Source organism: Sapajus apella, unplaced genomic scaffold (assembly GCF_009761245.1).
Source record: "Sapajus apella isolate SASKATOON/1434 unplaced genomic scaffold, GSC_monkey_1.0 scaffold58, whole genome shotgun sequence".
Taxonomy (NCBI): Eukaryota; Metazoa; Chordata; class Mammalia; order Primates; family Cebidae; genus Sapajus; species Sapajus apella.
This window is the reverse complement of record NW_022436998.1, coordinates 13,241,249-13,262,961: the sequence shown is the minus strand read 5'-3', so window position 1 is coordinate 13,262,961 and position 21,713 is coordinate 13,241,249. Positions and strand designations below refer to the sequence as shown.

The 21,713-nt window shown below is 31.8% G+C and overlaps 1 long non-coding RNA gene and 1 other non-coding gene across 2 annotated transcripts in view; one reads left to right on the top strand and one right to left on the bottom strand.

The window, feature by feature from the left end:
• Nucleotides 1-21,713, top strand: part of LOC116528400 — a 717,144-nt gene that overhangs the window by 44,117 nt on the left and 651,314 nt on the right. The window lies entirely within an intron of this gene.
• On the bottom strand, nucleotides 9,769-9,872 carry LOC116528471. The gene has a single exon (XR_004259046.1). It is a non-coding gene; the product is annotated as a small nucleolar RNA U13 (small nucleolar RNA).

Here is a 21,713-nt window from a genome sequence, read left to right as displayed (position 1 = left end):
GCAACACACATTATCCTTATCACCAAGCGTAATACAGTTGACCCTTAAACAATACAAGTTCAAACTGAATGAGTCTACTTACGTGTGGATATTCTTTCCTCTCTACCACCCATGAAACAGAAAGAGCTGCCCCTCTTCTTCCTTCTCAGCTTTCTCAATGTGAAGATGACAAGGAAGAAGAGTTTTATGATGATCCAGTTACACTTAATTAGTAGTACATATATTTTTCTCTTCCTTATGATTTCCTTAGTAACATGTTCTAACCTTTATTGTAAGAATATGGTATATGTTAATAATACATATGACATGGAAACTGTGTGTTAACCATGTTATCACGACTTCCAGTCAACTGTTAACTATTTTCTATTAACTGGTAGTAGCAGTTAAATTTTGGAGGAGTCAAAAGTTAAATGCAAATTTTAGATTGCACAATAGGTGGCAACCCCTGTGTTGTTCAAGTGTCAACTAAACATTCAATTCAGATAAACTAAGAGTATTCAGTGAGGTGGTGAATAGAGTGAAAGTGAATGATTCGTCTTGAAGCATACTACATTTGGATGCCGCATTCTAGAGCATGTTAACTGGTAAAGATGTGAATACAACTCTCGAAGTAAGTCTCTTCTCAGAGTATCTAATTTTATTTGGTTTTGTTTTTCTGAATGCATGACCTTTTCTAAGTACCGTGAAGAAGTAAGGCTGATATTCAAGTGTGATATTTCATTGCTAGTCCAAAGGGATTTGTTCCTGAGTGTTCCTCCAAGTGTCTAACAGTACTAAAGTACAATGTGTTTTTGGTACTTTCAGAAAACGATAACAGCATGTTGGAGAGAAATGCACTATGGACATGCACACTTGACAACAAAATACAAAGTGGCAATTACAGCTGGTAAAGTGTTAACATTTGTTGATAATTCAGCTTTTCAATTAGGAACAAATCTCAGAAAGACTAGTCTTGTATAGGCACTTCATTACAAACATAATTTTTCTCTAAATTTAATTAATTATATTATGTTGTTTGCCAGTATGTGGTTGAATTAATGATATCTTTGGCTACCAAGTCTATTATCCCACCTTGAACATTGGAAAATAGACTTTTAAAAAAATATATACTTTTATTTGGCAAAATATTATGTATTTGGCTTTTTCTGACAGTAACTGAATCTATATGACTTTCTATGAAAATATTACTTGTCTTCTTTTACCTCTGATTATAAGGATGGGCCTTAAGTCTGTATAAGATTACAAATCCAACATATTAACCAAAAACTGTTTGGAAGTATTTGTTTTGGAAATGTCAAATTTGGACCAATATGAATATAACTCTTTCATATATTAATGAGTGAGAAGTTACAGAAAGCTATTATTACTAGGCTGATTCAGTTATGCGTTGTAAATAGAGGTTAACTGCTTCCACTGCAGTCCTTACAACCAGAGGTCAAATAAGGGAGCCAAGGATGAGCTCTGATTTTCGTGAGTAAAAGCTCTTAGTTGAGATAATTTGAAGGAATTATACTCTTTATTACTACTTTGCTTCCTATTTGGACATATGTATAGAGATAATTATTTGAAAATAACACATTTTCTAGGTTCAACCATCAAGAGATGTTACTAAAATCTATTATTAATGGGGTCCTATAAATGAAGCCAGAAACATAATAATAAGGAGGCAGTTAAGCTAATATCCTCCCCAAGTTTCCGTAGTATGATATCCATCCTCACAGACTTTGCCGATTCTTGCAGCAGCCACATTTGACCCAGGGACATAAAACGTTTATTGTGTGTTATATCGTTGGTGCTGTCAAAAGAACTATTACCATGTTTTTCTTTCTTTTCTCATTAAAAGTATAGAATTTTGCAGTTCGTAATAATTAGCACCCTGAAATTAAAGTGTGAGTTGATTCCAAGTTTAAAAATTTTATATATTTGCTGTCCAGTAGTAGATTTCAGATTATAAAGGGGAAAATAGAATATTTCCCACTGTCTACCTAGATTATCCTTCATGTTGCCAATAGCAGGAGGCTTGGAAAACAATATTCTGACATTGTTTTGTGGTATTTATTGATTGCTCTAAAGTTATTGATTGCCTACTCTGTGAAAGGAAGGCTCTAAGAGGGAGGAGGTTAGGATACTAAGATCTATGTCCTGGTCTTTAGAAATTTGCGGTACAGAAGCATCTCTTCTCATGTTCTGTTCCATGGAATAGTGTTTCAAGGACATATAAATATGTTCATTTAGAGAAAAACACTAAATACCACTATTTCGTTGCCCTATTGTATATATGGTATGTAAGACTCAAAACAGTTCTGTAGTAGAGAACACTATCCAATCTATAACTTGCTAAAACTCATGGCTAAGGAATCATTTGACAGTGCACATGTTAACCTTTAAGAACCCAAGAGTGTTTATTGGGTCTCAGAATGAACATGTTGGATGAAATGTATTATTTCTGAAAGCAGCTGTTTCCGTTTTTCATTATGTTTTAGTTATGCTAAAAAGCCTGAAAAAGAGAGCATTTTAAACTATGCATACATAATAAAATTATACAAGTCATTACAAATATGAAAAGCAGACATTTCACAATCTAAAGAACTAGTCATTACATTTGTTTTGGAAATGTCTAATAGAAAATAAGAGAACTCATTTAACTTGATTTGTTTTCTTTTACCTATTCAGAGTAACTAATATTGTTGAGTTTGACTTTTTACAGACATTTACACTTTGATACAGGATTCTCTCCCCCCCATTTTAAAATTGAGGAATTTTATTCAGGTTTAATATTTGTTAGTGGCAAAGCTAAGATTCTAAACAATCTATCTCTGCCTCTCTATAGTGGTGAAAATTTACGTTTTGTAAATTGACAATAAAATAAAGAATAAATTTCAAATTTTACAGAAATGTTGTGATATATTAGTAAGGATACCACGGTATGACTCAGTATGTTTTTCATTTAGTGATGGTAATATGAATATGAGCTTATATATTAATATATTTTAAAAAACTAAATAACAATATACAATAAAGCAATGTTACAAATCATTAAGAAATGGAAACATCATAGGACATATATTGTTTTACATGAAAATTGGTCAGACTTTGATACTAGCAGGGTATGCCATCAAATAAAAACACATCAAAACAGTAAGTATACCTTATTGGCTTAGTGTTGAAATAGGTGCTGAGTTATTACATAATTTGATATTGAACATGAAAAGTATTGCTTATTCAAATTTTTTTGTATAAATAGTTAAAATGTCAAAAACATTGAAATAAACTTCTACATTTGATTATTTTCGAATATCACAGCTTTCCAATGATGTCATAAAATTCGCAATCTCTGTTGTCAATGAGGAATGTCTGGATTCTCTGTTATTGCAAATGAGAGAATTTCCTAATATTCAATAAAGAAATGTAATAGAATTATTAAAAATTTATGAATATTTCAAACTTCCATTTAAACTAAAATATTGAGAGAAAAGGGCTCAAGAAGCTTCATTTTGAAAGCCAGATCCTGGTATCTATCTTCTTCCTAACTGAATATTTTAAGAGGAGGCAGCTGCTGGAAAATAGGGACTAGAATTATTAGACAATCTATCAGTTTCTTTCAAATTGACAGCTGACCATTCCTGGCATCTAATTATGTTCACCTATGTTGCTTTAAAATTTTTAGAACTGGCCGGGCGCGGTGGCTCACGCCTGTAATCCCAGCACTTTGGGAGGCCGAGGCGGGTGGATCACGAGGTCGAGAGATCGAGACCATCCTGGTCAACATGGTGAAACCCCGTCTCTACTAAAAATACAAAAATTAGCTGGGCATGGTGGCGCATGCCTGTAATCCCAGCTACTCAGGAGGCTGAGGCAGGAGAATTGCCTGGACCCAGGAGGCGGAGGTTGCGGTGAGCCGAGATCGCGCCATTGCACTCCAGTCTGCAGAACAAGAGCGAAACTTCGTCTCAAAAAAAAAAAAAAAAAAATTTTTTTTTTTAGAACTTTTGTCATCTAATTTTCTCAGCTCCTTTTTACTTATAAAGAAGCAATATTAGAGAAACTTATTACTTCTGCAGCTGCAAACTAATGCTTTCAAATATATTTTCTTGGTGTTACCATAGCACTACGTATCTTGAAACAGGTGTTTTCCACTTATGCCTCTTTAATGATCCATTCTTGTCATGTTATCTAATAGAGTAAATATAACATAATTAATAAAATTTTAAGAATCAATTCACTGCAAACAGATCAATATATTTGATCTAGTGACCTCTCTGACGTCATTTTCTATCATGGACTGCTTCTTTGCTTCAGCCATACTAGTCATCTTGTTGTTCTTCAAGTACCTTTATCCACATCATATTAGACCTTTTCCATTTAATTATTGCCTTTTGCATGAACACTCTGTTCCCTAATATCTGCCTGCCTTTTACCTTGATTTAATTCAGCTCTCTCTGTTAAATGGAAACTTCGCAGGGAGACCTGCTTGCTCATAGTATTTGAAATATTGCCCTGTATCACCGCTTCCCTCCTTACATGATTTATATTTCATCACAACCAAAATCCCTACATGGCATATCCTATATTTGCTTTTTTCCTTGTTTGTTGTTTATCACTCCCCATTTACTCCTAATGGACTATAAATTCCAAGATAGCATAATTGTATGTCTTTTGGTCTTTGCATTTCTTCAGTACTTAGAAGAGCGTCTGGCATATTGAAGGCACTAAGTAATTTTTAAATTATTGTTAAATAATTAGAATATATTAGTATACTAGCTAGGTAGTTTATATTGTATAAAGTCCTGGTTTCTGAATCCTTGTATTAATTTCAGAGCTAAAAACAAGTGTGAAGGGGACAGAATGTGTTGGACCTTTTTGAATATTCACTATGCTTTATATACCCTAATATAAATTACTTTCATTTCATATTAAATATTATAAGGCAGTTCTTTTATGAATATTGTTTTAAATAATTCTCGGGTGCCTGTATTCAAAAAGAAATCAGAAAAAATCTCTAAACATGACTGTATGACTCTAAAAATATCAGTAATTTTATTTTGCTGCTCTAAAAAGCAGTTTCCTGAGGTGGAAAACTGCTCTAAAGAGAGCACAGAAGGCTAGACATGGTGACTCACGCCTGTAATCCCAGCACTTTGGGAGGCTGAAGTGGGCGGATCACGAGGTCAGGAGTTCGAGATCAGCCTGACCAACATGGAGAAACCGCGTCTCTACTAAAAATACAAAATAGCAGGCGTGGTGGCACATGCCTGTAATCCCAGCTACTTGTGAGCCTGAGGCAGGAGAATCCCTTGAACCCAGGAGCAGAGGTTGCGGTAAGCTGAGATCATGCCGTTACACTCCAGCCTGAACAATAAGAACAAAACTCTGTTTAAAAAAAAAAAAAAAAAGTGAGCATAGAGTCAAGTATTTGTCTGATAATCATTCCTTGGAAATGTTTTACAACTTTGTAAAATACTGAAAACACGTAAAATGCCATTTTAATTACAATCAGAATTATTTGAAGGAAGTTTATAGCAAGACAGGTGGCAGATAAAAAAATATCTTGGTGGACATATGCTATTCTTGATTCCTTACACACACTTTCATTGCTTTACAAAGATAAAATGCATATGATGATAGAGTATAAATTTCAAGAATCTAAGGCAAGCAAGTCGGCACACTTAATCTCAGGCTTGTGTAAACTGGAATATCTATGTTCAATTCCTGACTATCTTTCTCACTATCTTAAGTGTTTATCTATTTGTAGCTTATCCTCCTTAATTTATATTTCAGATTATGCAGTGGTCTCATATATGCAATAATTTTAATCTAAATCAAAAGCAATGTAATACTTGAAATACAATTATTATATTTTTACCTAATAACTTATTTTGAAAGATTAGCAACTAATTTGGAGAGATTTGTTTTACTTGACACCTTACAAGTGGCTTCTGTGGTACAAACTTAGGTGTTATGAAGGAGTTCTTCACTATGGACTTCTTAAATTATTACCTATTAATAATGATTTTGACTTACTAGCTTTTTCGTATTTAAGCTATATATTTAGTAGTTACATGAGAACTAATATGCTTGTAAATCCATTCACATTTCTTCCATGAAAAATATTGTGTTAGTTTAGTCCATTTGAGTTGCTATAAGGAATACCTGGGACTGCATTAATTTATAAAGAAAAGAAATGTATTTGTCTCACAGTTGTACAGGCTGCATAAGACATATGATGTCAGCATCTGCTCCTGGTAAGGCCTCAGGAAGCTCCCAAACATGGTGAAAGGCAAAGTGGGATCCTGTGTATCACAAGGCAAGAGAGACAGCAAGAGTGAGTCGTGAGATGTCAGGCCCTTTAAAAACCAACTCTCATATGAACTCATTACTGCAGGGAAGGCAAAAAGGCACATGAGGAGCCACCTGCCATGATCCAAACACCTCCCACCAGGACCCGCCTTCAACACTGGGGATCACAGTTCAACAGGAGATTTGGAGAGGACAAAACATCCAAACTATATCCTGTATTTAGGAAATTTTGCTTTTGATATTGCTTTCATAATAATGTCCCTTTAAAAAAACATTTTAACATGTGAAACAGCTAAAAGTAATGACTACTGCCTTTGCTAATGCCAGGTTAAGCAGATGACAACATTTGAAAAAAAAAAGTTTATAACAGATAATAAGGAAATAGTGACAATAATTAAGTATGTGTTCAGAAGTCAGGCTTTTCATTAAGTCTGGATGGAAAGCAATAGCATTTGAAAACATTTTCCACTTTGGCTATATATATCTATAGGCAAAGATATATATATATACATATATATATATATATATGTATATGTGTATATATCTTTATATATATATATATATGTATATGTACCTTATAGTAAATCCTACATTTCAGTATAAATCACTGCATTCCTAGAATAAGTAAATATATATTACTTTATACAAAAGACATTCTTAAAAGTCATTTATAAATCAGATTTTATGCTCTTTGAGTATCAAGCCATATTTCTCATTGACTGACACTGTAATTTTAGAGATGTGTTCTCAAAGAAAGAAAAAAAAATTGGTTCCTGAGCCTCAAATGTCATATCAGAATGCAGCAAACTTCTAACTTAAATTTAAAAATAAATGCATATTTTTAAAATAAATTATTTTTATTAACACTTGAGTGAAAAACTATGCCTACAGTTATCTAATATGGTATTAGACAACTTGAAGACTAATTCTAAAATGTGAAGAAAACAGTGTTGTCTTATATAAAATATAGATTTTTTATAAAATTTTCTAAGAACCTTTTAATAGTGTTTATCTTTCTATTTCTTTGTGGCTCTATTTGTTCACCTACCAGGTCTTTTCTAAACATGGCTATTACAGATGATAAAGCTGTCAAAAAATGCAACATGAAATTCTAGTATTTTTAAGAAACAAGAGAAGCTTGTAATATTGGCGTAAACAATTCAACTAACTGTAAGAATTTAATATGAAAGCCCTTCCTACTATCCATTGTTTGAGAAAAAAGAGGAGTATTTTGCCCCAATTTAAGACACAAATATACCTTTTGAATTTGTCTGTGTTTTTCTTTATGTAGGGAAAAATAGCACTATTCTGAAAAAGCGGCAGTGTTAAATTTTTTTCTTAATAATTATTATTGTATTGTCTCTGCCTCAAGAGACGAATATTTAGTTTAAAATAAATTTACTGGCATTAGGGCGATGATTTATAGACATAGACAGAAATAGGACTATGTTCACAAGATTATTCTGAATGAGTTTACATTAAATTTCATACTTTTTTATTACAGTGTTTTTCTGAGCTTTGTTTTCTTATTTCTGAAAATAGCTTATTTGGATAAAAGTAAGACCACTTTCAATACTGTAGAAGAACTCACTCAAATTTCCTTAGACACAGTTAAATATTCTGAAGATACTCTCATCATGGTGTTTCATTTGAAATGGTTATTTCTGTTATTTTTTTGAGAAAATTCTTTGAGAAATCAAGGATGATTTCTCTGAGTATTTGATACAATTTGGAATCTGTTTGCTTTGATTGTTTTCAAAATTTATTTTTTGAGTAACTAAACTTTCCATAACTGACTACATGAACATTTTTTGGGCCTTTGTTATCCTAGAAGTGGACAGAATATGGATGAGCATAACACTAAATGTAGGTAACTTATAACAGATGTTTATATATGACCTGGAAAACTAAAGCTTTATCTTGCTGCATTTCTATTTGCAATGAAAGGTCTATCAAATCTTGTTTCATACTTTTGAAAGCACTGAAGCATCTTATTGCATAGATAATTTTACTATCTTCATGATCCATATACCATATGCATCTTTTAAATGAATGTTTATAGTAGTGATTCTTAAAGCTGTATCTCACAGATCCAGGTCATTAGTAGCTTAGGAGGGACCAAGTTAAACATATTTATTACATGGGAGTCTAGTAGATGTGGTGATGCATAACTAGGAGAATTGTGGACAAAGTGATTTGTCACCGTATTGCCTCTTCAAAGGTAGACACGTTGTCCCAGCATTAGGGAGTGCTTTCTGCAGACATTATTTAGCTCTCAGCAACACCACTCCCCCCGCCATTGCCTTTCTCAGAAATTTCAACTAGCATCAGACAACTGCCTTTCTCAAAGTTACCCTTCCCCAAATCCTACAAGCAGTGACTGATACATAGAGGACAGCGTTTTAAGACCTGGCTATCTTTGCTCTATTATGAATAATATAAGATTGTTTTATCTCCAGAGCATCCCTTGTGGAGAAGGCTCTGTGCAGGTGACTCAAAAAATTACATTTTTTGTTCAAACTTCTGAGTGTGGAATCTGTGAATAGCAATAGCAATAATAAGTGGCATTAAACTAACTGTATTTCATTAGATGCTTGACATCATCTTTTGGATGTCCTGCTAACATTCCAATTAGCTTGTTAAAAGCCAAACTCATAATTCTGTTCTTTTAAACCAAGGTTTTTGTTTGGTTTGGTTTTATATTTATTCATTTTTATTTGTTTATATTCCTCAATTTTGTATTTTGGTAAAAATACACATAACAAGAGTTTACCATGTCAACCATATTTAAGTATACAGTTCTTTAGCATTAATAACATTAATATTATTGTTCAGTGATCATTATTGTCCATCTCCAGGACTCCTACAATCTGGAAAAACTGCAAAGTTTTCCTTCTCTTAGCTCCAGGCAACCATTATTCCACTTTCTCTTTTGAGGATTTGGGCTACACTAAATACCTCATAAAGGTAGAATCATACAGTATTTGACTTTCTATGACTGGCTTATTTTACTTGGTATAACACCCTCAAAGTTCACTCATGTGGTAGTATATATTAGAATTTCCTTCCTTCTTAAGGCTCAATAATATTCTGTTGTATGTAAAAAACACATTTTGTTTATCCATTCTGCTGTTGATAGACTCTTGAATTGCTTCTAAATTTTAGCTATTATTAGTAATGCTGTTAACAACGTGGGCATAAAAATACATATTTAAGAAAATGCTTTCAATTTTTTGGATGCACACCTAGAAGTGGAATTGTAGATTCATATGGTAATTTCATGTTGAATTTTTTGAGGATTTACCATATGATTTTTCACAGCAGTTTTACCATTTTATATTTATTCCTACTAACAGTGCGCAAGGGTTTTATGTTCTCTACATTCTTGCCAAATTGTTATTTTCTGATTTATTTTGATAGCCGCCATCCTAAATGGGTGTGAGATGGTATCTCATTGTAGATTTTTTTTCATGTCTGATGGGTAATGTGCCAATATTGTAACAAGGTTCGAGGGTGGCACATGTCACACCTGTGTGTGAACATCCAGTCATCACACTTATAAACTACAAAAGAATCTCATTGCATTTTTTATTGGCATTTTCCTAATGATTAGTGATTTGAGCATATTTCCATGTACTTATTGGCCATTTGTGTATCTTCTTTGGGTAAGTGTCTATTAAAGTATTTTGACCGTTTTTGAATCAGGTTGCTTGTTTCTTGTTATTGAGCTTTAGGAGTGCTCTGTATATTCTGAATATTTATCCTTTATTAGATAATAATTTGCAAATATCTTCTTCCATTATGTAAATTGCCTTTTACTCTAGTGCTAATTTTCTTTTGATGCATGCATTTTTCTTTTTTAAAAAATCTTTTATGATTTTATGAAGCCTGTTTGCCTCTTTTAAATTTTGTTGTCTGAACATCAGGTGTCTTATTAAAAAATTATTGCCAAATCTTAAGTGTTAAAACTTATATCTTTCTTGTAAGTGTTCATAGTTTTAGGTCTTCCATTTAGGTCATGGATCCATTTTGACTAAAGTTTTGTATATGGTGTTATGTAAGGTTCCAACTTTATTATTTTGCATATAGATATTTCATTTTCCCTGCAACTTTTATTGAACATACTGCCCCTTCCCCATTGAATAGCCTTGACACCCTAATTGAAAATCACTTGACCGTATATGTGAGGGTTTACTTCTAGGCAGTCTTTCCTATTACGCTGGACATTGTTTTGAATACTGTAGATTTACAGTAATTTTGGAAATCAGGAGTCTTACTGTTCTAGCTTGTTTTTTTCCAGGATCAATTTAGCTATTTGGAGTCCCTTGAGATTCCATATGAATTTTAGGATGAGTTTTTTGTGTTTTGCTTTAAGACATCATTGGGATTTTGATTGCATTAAGTCTATAGATTTGCACTGAATCTGTGATATTATTATAACAACGTTAAGTTTTCCCATCATGAACATGTGAAGCCTTTCCATTTATTTTTATATTCTTTAATTTCTTTTGGAATGTTTTGTAGCTTTTATTGGGCAGGTCTTTTATTTTCTTGGTCAAGAAAGTAAGTAGTTTATCTTTTTAATGCTATTGCAAATAAAATTATTTTATTAATTTTGTTTTTAGATTATTCTTTGTGATTGTATAGACATGCACTTGATATTTATGTGACGACTCAATTTATTGGTTCAGCTTTTTTAGTGGAATCTTTAGCATTTTTTATAAATAAGATTATATTATCAGTAAACAAAGATAATTTGACTTCTTCCTTTACAATTTTTATGGCCTTTTTCTTCCTTGCTTGTTTTTTTCTGGCCAGACCTTTCAGCACTATATTACATAGCAGTAAATTCAGGCATCTTTGACTTGTTGCTTATCAGAGAGGGAAAGCTCTCAGTTTTTCACGATTGACTGTGATGTTTTATATGGGACTTTTACATATGGTTTTTTATTAGGTTAAGTTGGCTTCCTTCTATTTCACTTTGTTGAGTGCTTTTTAGTTTTTTAATCATGAAAGGGTGTAAAATTTTTCCAAATGCTATTTATCAATTGAAATAACCATGTGATTCTTATTCTTCATTCTGCTAATTTGGTATGAACAATTTTTATATGTTGAAATAACTTTGTTTTCCATTAGTATTAATAAATCTCTTTTGCTCATGGCCTGCAATCATTTTAATCTGCTGCTTATTAACTTGGTTTCTAATAATTTTTTGAGGATTTTTGCATCAATGTTTATAAGGTATATTCCTATGGTATTAGAGTAATGCTGTTTTATAGAATGAGTTTTGGAACTGTTCCCTCATGACAAAAGTTTTGAAAAAGTTTGAAAAAAATTATGCTAGTTCTTTAAATGTTTTATGGAATACACTAGTGATGCCATCAGGTCCAGGGCTTTTGGTGTCAGGAGATATTTTATTACTGATTCAAGTTCCTTACTAGTTATCAGTCTATTCACATTTTTAAATTTTATCATAATTTAGTTTTGGTAAGTTTTATATCTCTAGGAATTTTTTCATGTCATATATTATCAGATTTCTTGGCATACAATTTTCATAGGAACTCTCTTACAGTTCATTGTATTTCTATAGAATTGATAGCAAAGTCACCATTTTCATTTATCATTTTAGCAATTTGAGACTTCTCTCTTCTTCTCTTTGTCCATCTAGCTAAAAGTTGATCTTTTCAAACAACCAGCTTTTGGTTACATTGTTTTTCTATCATTTATTTTGTCTACCTCTGCTCTAGTCTTTATCATTTCCTTTCTTCTGCTTGTCTTCAATTAGCCTGTTTTTCTAGTTTCTTAACTTGTAAAGTGGTTGACTTGAGATTTTTTTTTTAATTAAAAGAAAATATTTCTTGCTTTTTAATGTAAGAATTTATAGCTATACATTTTTCTCTTAGCACTATTTTTCTATGCCTCATAAATTTTGGCATATTATGTTTTAGTTTTCATTTATCACTAAATACTTGTATATTTCCCGTTATTTCTTGTTGATCTATTGATAATTTAAAAATATATGTTTAATTTACACAAATTTTTAAAATTTTCTGCTTTTCCTTTTGTTACTAATTTCTAACTTAATTTTGTTGTAGTTGGAGAAGATACTTCGTATAATATCTTTTAAATCTATTGAGATGTAATTTGTGGCCTAACATATAATATGTGCTGGAAAATGTTCCATGTGCACTTAAGAAGAATACATATTGTGTTATGTGGTTCAATATTCTGTAAATATCACTTACATTTTGTTGGTTTATTGTGTTTTTTAAGTCCTCTATTGTTATTTATTTTTTTACTTATCTTTTTTCTGATTGTTTTATTCATTATTGAGGGTAGATTTTGAAATCTCTGATTATTATTGTAGAACTATTTATTTTTCATTCAATTATATCAAATATTCCTACATGTATTCTAATAATCTATTATTATATACATGTTGATATTTATTATATCTTCTTGGAATATCAAACCTGTTATTAATATATAATGTTCTCCTTTGTCTCTTATAACCTTTTAACAGTTATTTAAAGTCTATTTTGTCTGGTATTAGTGTAACCACCCCTGCAATCTTATTGTTACCATTTATACAGAGTATCTTTTTCCATCCTTTCACTTTCAACCTGTTTGTGTGTTCATATGTAGAGAAAGTCTCTTTTAGACAGTATATAGTTGGATCATGGCCATAAGGCATGCTGCCAGTATCAGTATTTGTTTGACGGGGTTTAGCCATTTAAAATTAAAGTAATTGTTGATAAGAAGATAACTGTAACTGTCATTTTGTTATTTGTTTTCTAGATGCCCTATAGCTTTTTTATCCATTTCTTCTGACTTTTTTAGTATTGAATTTACATTTTGTAGTGAAAAATTTAAATTTTCACATTTAAATTCCTTTCACAGGTTTTTATGTATATTCTATAGTTATTTTCTTTGTGGTTACCATGAATATTACAGTTAACACTCTAAAATTATAATACTCTAACTAGAATGTATACCAGCTAAAGTTCAATAATATACAAAACTCACTTCCTATGTAAGTTTTCATTCACAATTCTTTCAGTTATTAATGTCACAAAATTATATCTGCATATATTGTGCATTCAAAAACAAAAACGTAAAGTCATAATTTTTAGTACCTTAGTGTCCTCCATTATGTAGAAAACAAAATGTAGAGATACAAACCAAAGTTATAATAATAGGAACTTTAGACTAATAATTGTTTAATGTATTAGTCTCTTAAAGTCTGTAGAAAATGTAAAGTGGAATTACAGACCAATGTTGCAATAATATTAGCTTTTAAAATTGTCCATTCATTTGCCTTTACTGAGATATATACTTTTCATATAGCTTTGAGTTACTATCTAATGTCCTTTTATTCTAAGCTGCAGAATTCCCTTGAGCATTTATGGCTATATAGGTTTGGGTCTAATGTTAATGTACTACCTTAGTTTGTATATGAAAATATTTTATATATTCTCTGGGGGATGGGTTATGGAATTTTCATTCAGTTGTAATTTTTAGTTTGTGAATTTTTTTGCTCCTTTTTAACCTATCCCTATTGATGTTTCCATTTTGTTCATCCATCGTGTCCTTGACTTTCTCTATGTCTTCCTTTAGTTTTTTGAACATCATTACAGTGGTTATTTAAAGTATTTATCTAATAGATCTACCATCAGGTCTTTCTTAGTGACTTTATTTTGCTTTATCTGTTTTCTTTAAATGAGCCATACTTTCTTGTTCTTGTGTGTGCCTTGTGATTATTTGTTGAAAACTGGACACTTGAATTAATTAAATGGTAAATCTTGAAATCAAATTTTCTCCTTTCCCTAGGGCTTGCTGTTTTTGTTATTATTTTATGTTGTTGGAGGCTGTCTCTGTGCTGAGGATCAGCCAGAGGTGAAACTTAATGTCTTTTATTAGTATTTTATGAACCTGTACCATTTCTTGGTGGTATGCTGAAACTTTCTGATTTCCTTTATGTACACAGTTGCTTTGGAAATATACTATTCTTCATTGGTTGATTCTCAAAGGGGTAAAAGAAAAATGTAGGGGGACAAAAAACCTTTCAAATCCCCTGGAAGTCATGTTAGCCAGAAAGAGTGGGCTTTAGAACAGGGGAGGGTGCAACAACAAAGACTACCATCTCTTTGCCTCTACCATCATGATCAGAAGTAGCAATCAACCATCAGAGCGCAGATCCTTGATAATTGAAGGGATGTGGTCCTTTTTGCTCATGGTAGTTCCTGCAAGCTGCAAGCAAGCCACAGCAGGAATATGTGCGCAGCCTCTTGTCTTGGAGTTGGGGTTGGGGTTGGGAATGGATAGCTGCTGCTGATCTGACAGCTGAAATTAACTAAAATTTATTATCCACATTTTCTCCTGGAAGTTGTAAGCCTTCATTAAATTCAAGAATTCCAAAATAGTTGTATCAGAGCGATTTTGCCAGTATAATTATTACTTAAGTGTAAAGAAATTTCCAGTGTTTGCTTTTCCATCATCTTTCCAGAATTCTCTAAAGCAGGCTCTTTCACATTGTTTCCATGAATGAAATTACTGTCCATCCAGTTATGTAAACCAGAAATTATATATCCTTTTCTTTTCCCCACACATATCATTTCTCACGAAGTTGTTTCAATTTTAACTTCTAAATATCACATCAATAGTTTATTACTAGAGTTTGGGTGCCTAAATCCTCCTGAGCACTGATTTTATATATTTTAATGATGTATTTCAGCAACTTGGTATGCTGAGGTATGCCATGTGGACATTGGAGTTTAGAGACGTATGACCTATTTCTCAATTCAGTGGCAAAGCTGGATTCTGAGTACAGGTCAGTTTGATTCTATACAGTTTACTGAACGTGACGCTTCACATTTATTTTCTGGAAAATGGCTTCTAGATTAGGCTAACAAAAGTTTTAAAATTATTATGAATAAATATTTTTAAAAGATATGCAAGGTTTTCTATCAAATACATATATTTCTAATATTTCCAAATTCATCCTTATAATAAATGTATAAAATAGCTAATCTTATTTCAATTTCACTAATGAACAGTGTATAAATCAGTAAATGGGACAACAATGGTATTCAGATATAAATTTCCAGCTAAACTGAAGTTCTGTGTTCTTCAGTGTTTTGTTACCATGTCCCCTTGGAACAGCAAGCCCTTAAAATGCTGACACACTAATGAATTGTTAAAATAAATTCACAAATGTTGCTACTCTTGAGACAAGTATAGAAACAGAGCACTGAAAAAATGACAGAAAATCAAAGGATGTCTGTGGTTAATGTGCTATAATATTAAATAAAAAGCACAATGGTAGAAGCTTTGTCAATTAGTGACTATTAATAAAAGTCTCCTGAATTGCCTCCCAGACTAAAAAATAATAAAATCACATTTAATATCTTAATTGAAAAATTAATTTTAAACTGGGGCAATCTCTATTAGCAGATGTTATGATAATAATAGTATTGAGTTCTTATTTTACTAACCATGCTACTTTCTTTTTCCTATTCTCCCCAAAATGAATCCGAATTCAAGAAATATAAAAGTGTCAGTTAATGGCATCTTGGAAAAACAGGCTGCTCCCCTCTTTCCACAAGCTTAGTCTTGTATTTCCTTGAAATAATTTGCCTTAAAATATACCTGTTAAGATGTTTGTCTTAAGGCAAACATGTGTACTCTCTTCATGTAATTTATTTATGTGCTAAGTGGATTAAGAGGCATATGTGGGAACAGGAACATCTTATTGGCATCCCTCAAATCATACTATTTCAGAATGGTACTCTTTCAAAGACTATAGTTAAGACATCTGAAAAAATATTATCATTCATAAAATTCTTTATTGTCCTATCATGTTCATCAGTTTAAATACTGACAGCTTTTGGATAAATACATCCTAGCTACTCCAGCTAATTGAGCACTAATGGTGACAAAATTTTGTTTCATATGATAGTAGAAAAACATAGGCTGATTTGCCTAAAAATCAAATGGTTTCACAGTAATCTAGTTTTGAAAACTGTAGCCTGTATGTTTTTAACCTGGCTATTATAAAATATGTTTATATAAAATGTTTAATGATGTGAAAAGTTGTTAACTTCCCAGTTTGCAAAGGTCATTTTAGACATGTACTTTTACCTGAATTTCTTTCTAAAGATTAATTTCTTAACCTTTGTTCTGTGAAAGTATTTTTCAGGTTACTCCCTAAGTAACACCTGAGTTATTTTTATATTATATATTCTCTCTTGTTTCCAGAGCATTTCTAAATAACCTTCCCAGATTATCTCAAATTAATTATTGAATTTGTTTTAAAAATAATTTTTACCAATGAAGGCATACTTCTTAATACTTAAAAGTGTGAAATTGAACATAATTTGTGAAATTTGCAAAAGTTACTATTTATTTTCCTATGTTTCCCTTATTTATATGTTAGCGTTTATATTTATGTATTAGGATTTATCTATTAGCCCAAAATTCTATCATCATTGGCTAAAAAAGATATATTAATGGCAATAGAATACAATTGGCAGATATGTCACAAGACTTGATAGTGGAAATGTGAGTAATACAATGTCAACAAAAGGGGAAGTTTGAAGATCATTGATATTATATGGCGACATTACTCTTTTTCATTACTGCGTTGATTTACAGATGACAGTTCACTACCTTTTGATAAGTGGTGAAGGTTTTACTGCTTTCAAAATGCTTACTTTTGGATATATGGTGCCATATCATCTGGGATTTCCTAAACTTCAGTGTAGAATTATGGATCAGAATTTCTGAGTGTGTTACTTAGGAATATATTTTTAAAGCACCACAGATAATTTTAATTCACTATCAGTTAAGACAATCACTGTTAGATAACCAAAACAGAAGGAAAATAATCAAATTCATTGATGTGCAAATGTATGAAGGATGTTGTTGGAAGAGATAAGTGCATCCACAATGTTGGTGAAAACATCAAGCATTCCCAGTCTAAGATTTACTGGATTGTAAAATATTTTGTATATCAAGTGCTGCTTTGTGTTCTGGCCATCTTCCTGCATTTTTGTCCTTGATTATTTCCCCTACTAGTGGAGGGAAAGAACACTGTGACATTTTTCCTGCACCTAAGAGTCTGTCACAATAGCCTAAATTATTACAGAAATTTAATTCAGATTTCAAACGTGGCAGGCCATCTTACAAATGATAGGACATGTTTGTTTATAACCATTTGAAAGAGGCGAGTAGAAAGGTTACATGAATGTCTTTTAATATAGCACTTAAATGCGCTGGAATATTAATGGTTTGCCCTTAATAGCCTACAGCGTTCTATGAGTTGAGGAGTACAATCATTGCCTGCTTTATTTTTTACTTACAATGGCATTTGGAGACATTTTTAGTGATCACTGGGAAATACAGTGTTTACAAGAGTCTTTTGGTACTTTGAAATATTATATAAAGAGAACTGTAGAGAATGTTGACAAATATTTTTCTTAGGGAAAATTATGTCATTACTGAAGAGAACTGTGTTAGGAGGAGATGCATACTTTCACATCTTCATGCGTAAGACTGAATTCTGTTGGAAGAAATTTTGGTTCAGTTAATGTTATCCATGAAAAAAAATTCGACTCTAGCTTTTTTTCTAGTGAGAATTATTTGTATTGCATTAACATGGCAAACAATTTTTACATTTTGATATCAGTAATCTACTTTAAAACTAGTAAAAACAAGCCTATTCCCTACCTTTACTCATTGTGATAAAGCAAATTATGCACTGATACTATTCTCTATAACATAATTTTATTCATTTCTCACATATGAAATGCTAATATTCTGCAGCTAGCCTTATAGTACTTGTCATTCATAATGGCCACATGTGATTTGTTTTTGAAAATAGTTTCTCATTGTCTCCACACATTATCCTTCTTTAAAAATAAAATTCTGCTACATTGTATTTTGCTTATATTAATGTAATAACAGTTGTTATAAACACTTCTTTTCAAAATTTAAAAAGCTATTATTCAATGTAAACTTTGAATAACCATAGAAAATTATTATTAATCTGAAATAATAATAGGCCCATTGACTACATTGGTATACATTTGGTTCTTTTAAAAAATTTTTTATTGCATTTTAGGTTTTGGGGTACATGCGAAGAACATGTAAGATGGTTGCATAGGCACACACATGGCAGTGTGATTTGCCGCCTTCCTCCCCATCACCGATATCTGGCATTTCTCCCCATGTTATCCCTCCCTAAGTCCCCACCCCCTGCTGTCCCTCCCTTATTCCCCCCTCCACAGACCCCAGTGTGTGATGCTCCCCTACCTGTGTCCATTTGGTTCTATTCAGGATGTGGTATTTGTCCTACTTGATCACCTGTGATGTGCCTTACAAAGTGCTGTGGAAGGTGGAAGGTGAAGGTACAGGGCCATAATCAGGAAGGAAATAGTTATTACACTTGAAAGCTCATAGGAAGTCTATGGTTATAGAGTCTGGATAGAGAGTGGGCACTGGGAGGTGACATAAGGGAGACTTCTGGGGAACTGTTAATGTTATTTACTTCATTACCTGTGTGTGGGTTATGCAAGTGTTTTTACTTTGTGATGATTTGTTTATACTAACATTTTTTCACAAATCCGTACATGTATTACACATTAATTAAAATGTTAACAACAAAACTAACAAATACCTTATAAGCAATACCAAAATACTATTTCTCTTCAAAGTAGGTAAAATGGAAAAAAAAATTCAAGAATTGGTGAGGGGGAAATTCTGAGAATAGAAACACATGTATTACTAGGTCATTTGAGTTATATTCTATATAATTTTAACAAGTTTAAAACAAACTTATGGCAATGCTAGATAATGTTATTATAGTGTTTGGCTTAAAAGTTGTATAAAGCTAATAAATAAATAGTTTGGTAATGTATGCTAATTGTATGTGTAGGCATTATACATTATTTTTATAAATAAAATATTCTGCAGTTGTTTTAAAACAATTGCTTTTGAATTGTTTTTATACAGAATAAAAATTAGATGCAAAATGAGTTCCTTAGTTCAGGATCTTGTTCAGTAGCTCAAGCACTCTGAAGGTCTTAAATAGAAGTTGTAGTTGCAGACATGAAGGCAAATCAAACTCATATCCAGCCTTTCAAAGTGCTGGGATTACAAGCGTGAACAACCACTCCCAGCCCAATGTAAATAACTTTTAAACCGAGTCTATAAAAAATAAGATTAAAACAATATCATAATTACAAGTTTGGGGAAAAGCATATAGTATCAGAAACTAACAGGATTTCCACTTCCATTGGCAGCATGATTTGGCATAAGCATTCTGAAGAGCAGGTTCACTACATATGTTGGAGACAAAGATATGTAGCAATAGATATCCCAGGAATTCCATTCTTTAATGTAAATCTTAGGGCCCAGAGCAACTGTCTCCTATGAAAACAAGATGACACGTGTAATATTTTTCATTATAACATGTCTATGATTTCAAAAGTTTGGAAAAATCTAAATGTTCACCACAAGAGTAATAAATAAATTATCTAATTATAAACAACGAATAAAAATTAATAATCTAGAGCTATAGTGTGTGTATATATGGAGAGAGAGAAAAAGAGAGAAAAGGTGCCAGATTTAGAACATTTAAGGAAGTTCAATGAAGTTTAAAATATGCAAAAATAAATATTTTAAGATACGTTAAGTATAAAGCAAAATTAGTAATAAAGGTATCTAAATGATAACAAACACTGGAAGTAATTTCTTTGGATGATGTAAGGCAAATTGTGGGGAGGAAAAATAATGCAGCTATGGAGAGCCATTGAAATATATCTTTTAAATAATTTTATTCATCAGCTGTATGGTAGATTCTCTGACATTCTTCGTATTATTTTTATTCATTTTCTATGCATCTACATTTTAGACTACATCCTTTAAAATCATCTGAAAGGAAAAAAAATCCACTAAACACCCTCATTACTTCCAACCTGTCATTCAAAGATTGCAGAAGTTCAAAGATAGGATATTTTCAACACCTATATTTACATTTCTCCTTAATAATTAATTTTAATTTTAGTCGATGTCAAATAAGTGGTCTTCACTTACTTTTTTCTCCTTCATAAGTGAAAAATTGAGGAGGGGAGTCTCTAGAAAGTATAAAACATCTAGGAGGAAAACTACATCAGATAACCATTGCCCATTATCTGTGAAGGATATCCTTATAAATGCAGGGTTAAATGAATTTTTAAATACTGGAGAAGCAGAAGAACTTTGAAAGAAAATAAAAAGGCTTTCTTATATTGAAAGTACTGGGTGATGTAGCTGAAAGAAGTAAGGAGCTTTAGGGTTCAGCTCTACCGATGAGCTTTATAAACAAGGAAAAATTATGTAATTGAAAAGCCCATTTTCTCACCTTCTTTGAAGATAGGGATAAGCTGATCTATCTTTTTTGATCATTGTGAGGATTAAGTGGATTAGAAACATTAACCATAGAGTAATCTCTTAAAATAGTAGTTGTTAGTATTAATTTTAATTAGCTTAGAAATATCATCTATGATCCCAAAGATTGTTTTAATGTATCATTTTAAAATGTCTTCAAAACAAAATTATTAATAATAGGAATATTGATTTTCTCAAAACAGCTGGGAAAAAGTAATTGATATCTTATAATTAACTCTTCTAGACTTTCCCATACCCATGAATTATTTTCAGGAGTAATACATGAGGCAAATATCAGTTTAGAGGCATGCTGTAATATATCTGGACAGGATGCCTCAAAACTGCCTGTATCATCAAAAACAAGAATGCCAAGAAGACCTTAAGGACACAAAACAACTAAATTTCAAGTGGTATTTTGAATCAAATACTGGAACATAGAAGGACATTAGGTAAAAACTAGGGAAATCAAAATTAATTATGGGCTTTAGTTAATATAATTGTCCCTAATTTTACACACGGTTTGGTTGCAGGACCACCTGCAACCAATACTCAAATCCACATAAACTGAAGTCCTGCAGACAGTCCTTTAGAAGCAACCTATAGGAAAATTCAGCCCTCCCATATGTGTGGGTTTCACATCCCACAAACACTATATTTTTGATCCATGTTTGGTTGAAAAACATCTTCATAGAACTGACCCTGCACAGTTCTAACTCAAATTGTTCAAAGTTCAACTGTAATAATATCAATGTTGGTTTATTAATTGTAATAACTGTACCTCACTAAGAGAAGATGTTAATGACTAGAAACTGAGCATAAAATTACATGAGATCTCTATACTTTATGCTCAAGTTGTCTGTAACTCTTAAATTGTGTATTAATATAGTCTATTACAATAGTCTATTAATATATTTTAAAAAACTTTCTAGGCTGGTTTTACATGTATTGTCATCTATTCTTTCATACCTTCAAAACATAAGAAAAATACA